The following is an 8,314-nucleotide window of genomic DNA, read 5'->3' as shown; positions in this document are numbered from 1 at the left end:
GGCATAGCCTCACATGAGACAGGTATATCAGGGTCCTTTCTTAAGATGTGTACTATAGAAAAACTAACTTTTATACCAACAGTGACAGGATATAGTTGGTCCAGTCCAGTCAAGAACTTGATGCTGTTGAAAGTTTAGTGTGGGAACTATCAGTGGTAACCACATCACAGTACATGGAGAAGTTGGCTACAATGCTTATGACATCCCTTTGATGGGGACAGAACATCACCTTGGAGTTTTAGAGAAGCTCAGAAGGTGGCTCTGCAGTGAAGATGAAATGAGATGATGGACTGACTGTTCATTTGGGGATATATTTGTAATCAACTGGGTGAAAGGCAAGAAAGACTCCTTCCCCTCCACCCCCCCAGTAGAATTTAGCACCCAGGAACAGAAATATATGAAAATATGTATTCTGAGATGCTTGCTATTGCTTTCATCCCAAGCCTGGAAGATAAAACAGTGGGTTTACATGATAGTATGGCTTGGCAAGATGATTGTAAAACTACCCCACATCTATGACTTAAGGAGAATTGTCACCTTAGTTTAGCACATACTAGTTGCCACTCTCCCAGGCTGATTGTTCTTCAGCAAGATGTGAATCTCAGGGCTGAGTGCTGTGTCAGGCTCAGGGACTCTCATTTGTAAAAGAGTACAAGGTGAGTGAGTACAAGGCATTTTACTCTGGTAATGTACAGTAGTGCCAAGACCTCCTACATCTCCCGTCTTTCCATGTTGGTGTGTAACAATAATTAGCATGAAAAATGAAGTTAATATTTTTTTTTCCTGAGTAATGATTATTAAAGAGATACTGAAGAGCTTCATGAATTCTTTGAACTCCTATCATGCAGATAAACAGTTAAACAAATAAGTCGCTTGAGGGGGGTTAGTTTTATTTTGGTTTTGGTGCTTAGGGACTGAACCTCATGCATGCTAAGCATGGATTCTACCACTGAACAGCACATGTATCCCAAGTCCCTAAATAAACTGTGTGTGTTTCTTATTGTGTGGTATTATTTCACTATGAGGTCCAAGGTTGAAAGTCAAATGCAGATATATGTAAATAATCTTAACAAACATCTTGCTCTTGCCACAGACTGAGTCCCAAAGGCAAGGCACCCAGATATAAGCCTATAAATTTTTAATTACTGCAAACTGTCATTATCAAATAGATAACAATATTTTAAAGAACAAGGCCCACAAAACCAAAAGGAGACAAAAGGCACAAAAGTGCTTGGCTTTAATTTATAATACTTAAGGAGAGACTCAAGAATAAGAATGCATCTTCTTCTAAGTAAATAAATTTCTAAGAGTTTTTAAACAATAAGTGTTCAGAAAAAAGGTATGTTCTAGAAAAGAATTCTTGTTGTAAACAGAATTCCTCTGAACTTGGGATAATGTATCAACTTTCATGAAAATCCTACTGTTTTCAAGAATGGCTTGACTTATCAGTAGGGTCAACTGGGGTGTGTAGGAGGCTATGGTGTTAACAGTATAGAATGAATTGCTTATTTCTGTTTTTATTTCTCTGGGGGTGGGAGGAGTGAAAGTCATGATTATGGTAATACTCTAAGAACAATCCGGTTATAGTTTTTAAGTTTTCCATAAATTTGTCCTTACTTGAGTCTCTAAATAGACACCTTCCTACTCAACAGATAAAGAAACTGAGGCCTGAAGTCTTTGAGAACTAGCCAATTTTCTGAAAAGACCATAGTTGTTGATTCCTCAGGCAATGCATTTTTTTCTGGAATTATATAGTAGGTTCTAGAGGTCAGTTAGTTAAAAAGCTGAGTATAAGGCATATCCATGGTACAAGGAAAGGCATTCTCACTGCATGTAATTACACTACTCCCCAGTAACAATCCTTATAGTTCCAGTGAAAGTAACCAAAACAGATCTTGTGGTTTATTAGCCATGCTAAATTTCTCTGGATATTTATTGTAGAAAACTAGCAAAACTAGATCTTGTCAATTGAATTTAAACCTCAGCAGTCACTTCTGGATACAGAAGTGCTTCATTTTTACCATGCTCTCTGGAAGAAATTCAATAACACATTGTTAATACTCGACTCATACTAAATGATTTCAAAGCTCCATGGGAATTTAGATTTGCACAAGTTATTAGGATGTGACCTTTCCCTTAGATTTCTTATTTTAGGATCAAGTTAACATGGTATTTCCCCAGTGGGAGCTGTTGTACTTCCTTCGCAGATAAGCAATCACAAATTATAGTGAGTAAACTCAGGGAAATCTATATTATTGTGATGCAGATGAAAATGAAATCTTAAAAGGAGCCCACACTACATGTTCTTGGATTTGAAAGGAAAAAGTCATGTGGCTTGCTAACAAAAGAAAACAAAACTCATGCCATTATGGTATTTCCCCGAAATTTATTCCTAATTGTTTCTTGTCCTGGCTACTAAGCCTTGTGACTTTTAAGGTTTATTAAAGATGTTTACGTCACTTAATCTCCTCTGTCCTGCCAAGGAGTATAAAAGGTTAAAAACATCAAATAATTTAAACGATTTCAGATCATAAGAACCAGAGAACAAGGAGTTCATAAGCTTAAAGGAAAAAAATAACTAAAATAAAATGAAAGATGTCACTGCTGTTTCCCCTTAGTCCCATGGAATAACAGTAGCTCTTACATACAACTGTGTGTCATTTGGCAGGAACCAAAGGACAGGCATGCACATACATACATACTCATTTTTATTTTTTAAAGATAAATAAAATAAGGGACAGAGGATAGTGAAAAGACTTATCCCTTAAAAGAGTTAACAATAAAAGGGAATTTCATCCATAATCTAATTTTTCCTGTTCATTTTAATACATTTAAACTATAAATGTTTTTGTCTTAAAATTTCCTCATATCTTTTCTTAACCCTAAAATTATTCTTTCAAATATTAAAATCATAAATTGAAAATAGTTGATTCTTTAAGGTACCAGGATCCTTATCCCCTTAAAATAGCTAATAATATTTTAAAGATTTATTTATTTTTTATTTTATGTGTTTAAGTGTTTTGCCTGTATGTATGTATGTGTACTGTGTATGTGCCTAGTACCTAACAAGGCCAGAAGAGGGCATTGGATTCCCTGGAACTGGAGTTGGAGACTATGTAAGGCACCATGTGGGTGCTAGAATTGAACTCTTAACCATTGAGCAATCTCTCCAGTCCCCAATAATAATTTTTTCATTGACAAAAAAAATTTTTTTGAGACATCATCTCCCTATGTAGCTCAAGATGGCCTTGAACTTGAGATCTTACTGTCTCAGCCTGCTAAGTGCTAGGATTACAGACCTGTATTATCACGTTTCACTAAAATAAATATAATGTCAAAGTTGGGTTGTATTCTACTTTGTTAGACCTACATTTTCGGAAGCTGCTATTCATTCTTCTTAGTCAACAGTACATGAACTTAGTCATCAGCACATATAGCAGTGCTATAATTTATTTAAGTTTGTATAGTCACAGGAAACAGTCTTTGCTATAAAGTAGACTATTGGTTTTATTGGTTGGTAGGGTTGTTTGTTTGACTGTAAGAATGGGGCCCCAGTGCTGTACCTACCAGGACAACACACTACTCTACCACTTCAGCAACATCTCCATGCCTGATGTTTTTAAAAAAGAAAAACAATAAGAACAACAAAATCACTTGTGTTATATTATTCCTAAATACCGGGCAAACTCTGTACTCCGTTCATTCTCCACTACCCCCAAATCACAGGTTACGCAGGTAAATGCTAATTCATTTACACAAGCTGGTTATGGTGACATATGGGCCTGTAGTCCTAGTATTGATACGGTGAAGAACAAAGAAAAGGGAAGTCATTTGAACTTTTTTGTTCATTTGTTACTAGAGTACCTTAACAAAGCAAGAACAATATAATTACTCAAGTACTTCCACTAACAAATTCTTAACTGAAGAAGACAACCTTGAAAATAAATAAATAGGTGCCAGAACATATATGATATATAATAGCATAAGCAGTTATATCATCAAAAAAAATAAAATCAAAACAAACACACAAACAAATTGGATAGCACTTAAAACCTGGCTTAGTAAATTAGGTAATGTCACTAAGGTCACTACAATGAAGAGTCTTGTTACCATGGCAATACATGGAAAGTCAGGCAGTGACTAGAGAAAATGGAAATGTTTGAGCAACTGTAAGACCAGTCACACAGGACGTGCAAGCGGATGCCTTATAAGAACTAGGAAAACTATGGGAGAAAAGTGTTAGTGTGATGGTGATAGTTTATTTTAAACATATTTCACAGCCTTTTAAGAATAAAAGTGGTTTAGAAGGAACTGATAAGAGGAACAAAGGAGACAAATGAATGAATGTACATTGTATTTGTGTTTGAAAGCCCTGTGATGACACTCATTCTTGACGGGGGGAAGGTGGTACACAGGCCTGAAATTCCAGAACTTTGGTTGTGAGGCAAGAGGATTACCACAAGTATAAAGACAGCTTGAACTATATAGTAAGTTCTAGACTTGTATAGAGTACATGGAATCATGTCTCACAAAACCAAAAAGAGCTAGAGATATGGTTAATGGTACAGACATTTGCTGCTCTTCCAGAACACCTAAGTTCAGACCCCAGCACCCAAGCAGGTCACAGCTGTCAAGCTCCAGGGGACCCAACAACTCTGGTTTCCACATGCATACCTATATGTAATTAAAGTTAATAAAAATTAGTCTTAAAAAATACAAATGAGAAAAGAGAAGACTGTAAGTCTTTACTGCAGCTCTGTGTAGACTTAAGAGTCTGGAAAGCCCTGGGTCTAATCCCCAGCACAATCAAGTTAAGAAAAAGAAGAAAAAAATAAAACAAAACACACTCATTAGCTAAAATCCAAAGTAATTTGTTTTAGCTTTACATACTGTTGTGAACATACCAATTGTTCACTCTTAAGATTTCAATGTCATATATGATCTGTATTTCAACCCTGAGGTCAGCTAGGCAGAGCTGTGTACCAAGACAGGCCCCTATACTGCCTATATCGCATAAAGAAACCTATGAAGATTGCTTTGTCCTATTAGCAATTTACAGAACTGTGGTCTGCTCTACCCAGTATAACTAGAGTTGAATGGCTGTCATAAAATCCCTGGAACCGAACAAGTTCAGATATCTTTAATCAACAGACACTCTTTTCTTCCTTACCACCAGTTAACATATTTCTTACAGGGGTTTTTCTTCTGTGTTTAGATTCATCTGCTTTAGTTGTAAATTAACCTACAAGCAACTCAGTGGGTTTTTCTTTGAACTTCATAATTTATGGCACAGGGGCCATTTAAACCGTCAGCTAGCAAGTTATGTTCAGAAAATCATCCCTAGGTTTAAAAATGAAACCTTCCCAAGGGTAAAAGGCACCATAGCCTTTCTTGGAATGTGACTATTGAAGATGCCTATAATTTCCTTTTTCTATTATGGTAACAATACATAAATTTACCATGTTAACTATTTTCACTTGCTTTAAGTTACTTTAAAATGTCAGTTCAGTGGTGTTAAGTGGTGAGCAGCCATCGCCAGAACTTTTTCAGCTTGCAAATGCCAATTGTCCCCGGTTTACTTTCTTGCCTGACTCCTGACCCCAACCTCAGTAGTCCTCGCTCCATTTTCTATGGGTCTAACTGCTTTAGGTACATCTGCCATTCTTCCTCCCACCTAAAAACTATTAACTGATGTAGTTTACTAAGTTAGTTAAACATGCAAGCAAGTTAAGAAAAGAAAAATTCAGGGTCAAATTCCAAATACTTAGCATTTAATTCTCACGCCAAAAAAACTGAATTTAGACCACTCCTTCTGATGCCAAACTGCATATTTACCTCATTTTGAAGGGTTTGGCCTCTCTTTTTAAAGTCACTTCAGGTTTTCCTAAGGTAAAGCAATTTTGAAAGCAAACTTAATGCTGCTCTTGGCTTCCCTTAAGCAGCTAAGCTCTCTTAGTGTTACTTGTTCTCACTGTGCTCCCTGAATTTCTGACCGATGCCAAGTAGTCTTTCCTCATCTTGCTATTCAAATATAAGATTCTAGGTAATAAAGATTGGGGACCAGGAGCACATGGATGAGATTAAAAACAAACAAACAAACAAACAAACAAACAAAAACACAAAAACGGTGCAATTCTTGTTTGAACATTCAAATCCTATTCTGCCTACAGTTTCATTAAACAATTTGCTAAAAGTTCCCAGAGAGGTACTGATGTGTGCAGTTGGGATCTGTTTTCCTCCTACCCCCAGCTACGGGTGCTGAGTAGCACACACACCTCCTAGGCAGATATTCTAGCACTTGGCTGTCCTATATACTCCTGTGGAGTTTTCAGGGTTTTCTAAGAGGCTGCAAGTCACTGGCTGCTACCTGAAGTAGATTAAACAGAGGCAGGTTTGTAGAGAAAGGGGTGGACATGTATAGAAAGGGAATAAAGGGGTGGGATGCATCTCAGTGGGGGAAATCCGTTTAGCTTGCATTTAGCTGGAGTTAGCCCGTGGCATAAATAACAACCAGCCACTCTAGGGAAAGGGAAGGCACCTGCCTCATACCTCTGCTTGTGTACGAATTACCAGCAGAAACTCTATTCATATAAATCAGTGAAAACCAAAGGGAACAATTATTTGGCAATTTCCATGTGACTTTTTAAAGCTTCATACTTAATGACTACGGATGTAACAGTGGTAGGATGCTCACCCAGAATTCGCAAAGCCCTGAGTTCAATCCCCAAAACTGAAATAAATTAAATAAATAATAAATGAAACCACAACCAAAACATTTTATAGCTGGGAAATTATTTAACTTAAGGCTTACATAAAATATAAAAAGGCAACATCTTTCCCCACAGTTCACAGATTCAAACCCTAGCACAATTATCAAAAATAATATACTGACACAAGAATATTCTCCCCTGTATTTGGATTTCTCCAGTTTTCCTGCTAGTATTAGTCCTTCATCAGTGTCAGGTGCTGAGTCTCCTTGCTTTCCTTTAGGTGGGCGATGGTTTCCAACTCTGCTTGTCTTTTATGCTTCTGAGGCTGTTGAAGCATGATGCTCAGGTATTTTTAAGCTGTCTCTTTTCAGGGTATACCTAATGGTTCCTCATAATTTAGCTGAGGTCATGGAGTTTTGGGAAGAATACCAAATATGTCCCTGTGTCCCTGTCAGGACAGCTCACAGGGTAGACAGCTCACTGAGTCTTACTACTGTTGATACAGACCTTGGCTGCTCGACTATGGTTGGTGTTTGCCAGGACTCTGTACTATAAGTCTCTTCATTTCCATTTGTAATTAACACGAGTTGGGAAAATACTTGGAAACTGTACAATTATTCTGTTTTTTCTTCCATTCTTACCCACCCACTAAGGTCAGTGCTCACTGGTGGATCCAGCCTGCAGCAACAGTTGCTATGACAACTTCGTCTTGCCTTCACTCCTTCCTAAGCTCTTCTGTAAAGAAGAGTCATCACTTGCTCCACCTTCACTTACTCATTTTCCCTGGAATTATTCATACCGAACAGAACTCTTACATGTATTTCACGTTAAGAGCTATAATGCAGTCGCACAGTTCGTGTGTTTATTGCTCAGATTGTCTCAGCGTTGACTGCTGGGCTCTCCTTTCCACCCTGGAACTCTCCTGGAGCTCACCCTGCCTGGCTTCTGGTACTGCATGGCTCTCCAGGCTTATGTTGAACTTCCTTTGTCTCAGCTTTGGAATCAGCCTCTTCTACAAAGAGCTCAATTTTCTTTTGAGAGAAAATGGCATTTGCACACCACCGTTTGGTTTGCTACTGGGGAGGCTCTTATCTAGGTGCTCTCAGAAGACAACTAGAGAATATGCACTGACATACATGCTAATGCAGTCTGCATTAATTTGTGAATAATTTATCTTACAGTTTTTTTAAAATGCATTTGCAGGTTTCAAAAACATGGATCATACTGTGACCTTCCTTGTCCTAAAACTTTAATAGTCCTAAAACTACATAAAGCTTCAGAGTAACTTATGTCTCCAGGGAAAAAGACACACTTAGGGACTGAAAACCACCTCAACACATTTAGGATCAGGTTCTGAGAGAGGATGGATTTCACACAACTTTATTCATGGACCCTGAAGCCATACTCCATGTTAGTCAGTCCCAAGGAGGAACTACTATCATGTAGGTATCAGCAATTCTCCTTGAAAAGAACATGTTTGGTATATATGAACCTAATTCTGTCTGACTAGAGATTAGGGCTGTATAGCCTATGAGAACCAGATAAGATATATTTATCTACCAAAAAAAAAAAAAAAAAAAAAAAAAAAAAAAAAAAAAAAAAAA

The 8,314-nt window shown here is 37.4% G+C and overlaps 1 protein-coding gene across 3 annotated transcripts in view; it reads right to left on the bottom strand.

Moving 5' to 3' along the window:
* Nucleotides 1-8,314, bottom strand: part of Pparg (peroxisome proliferator activated receptor gamma) — a 129,940-nt gene that overhangs the window by 98,438 nt on the left and 23,188 nt on the right. The gene's annotated exons all lie outside the window — the stretch shown is intronic.

The sequence above is a fragment of the Mus caroli genome, chromosome 6, assembly GCF_900094665.2.
Source record: "Mus caroli chromosome 6, CAROLI_EIJ_v1.1, whole genome shotgun sequence".
NCBI lineage: Eukaryota > Metazoa > Chordata > Mammalia > Rodentia > Muridae > Mus > Mus caroli.
Note: the sequence above shows the minus strand (reverse complement) of the source record. Positions and strands in the feature narration are given on the sequence as shown.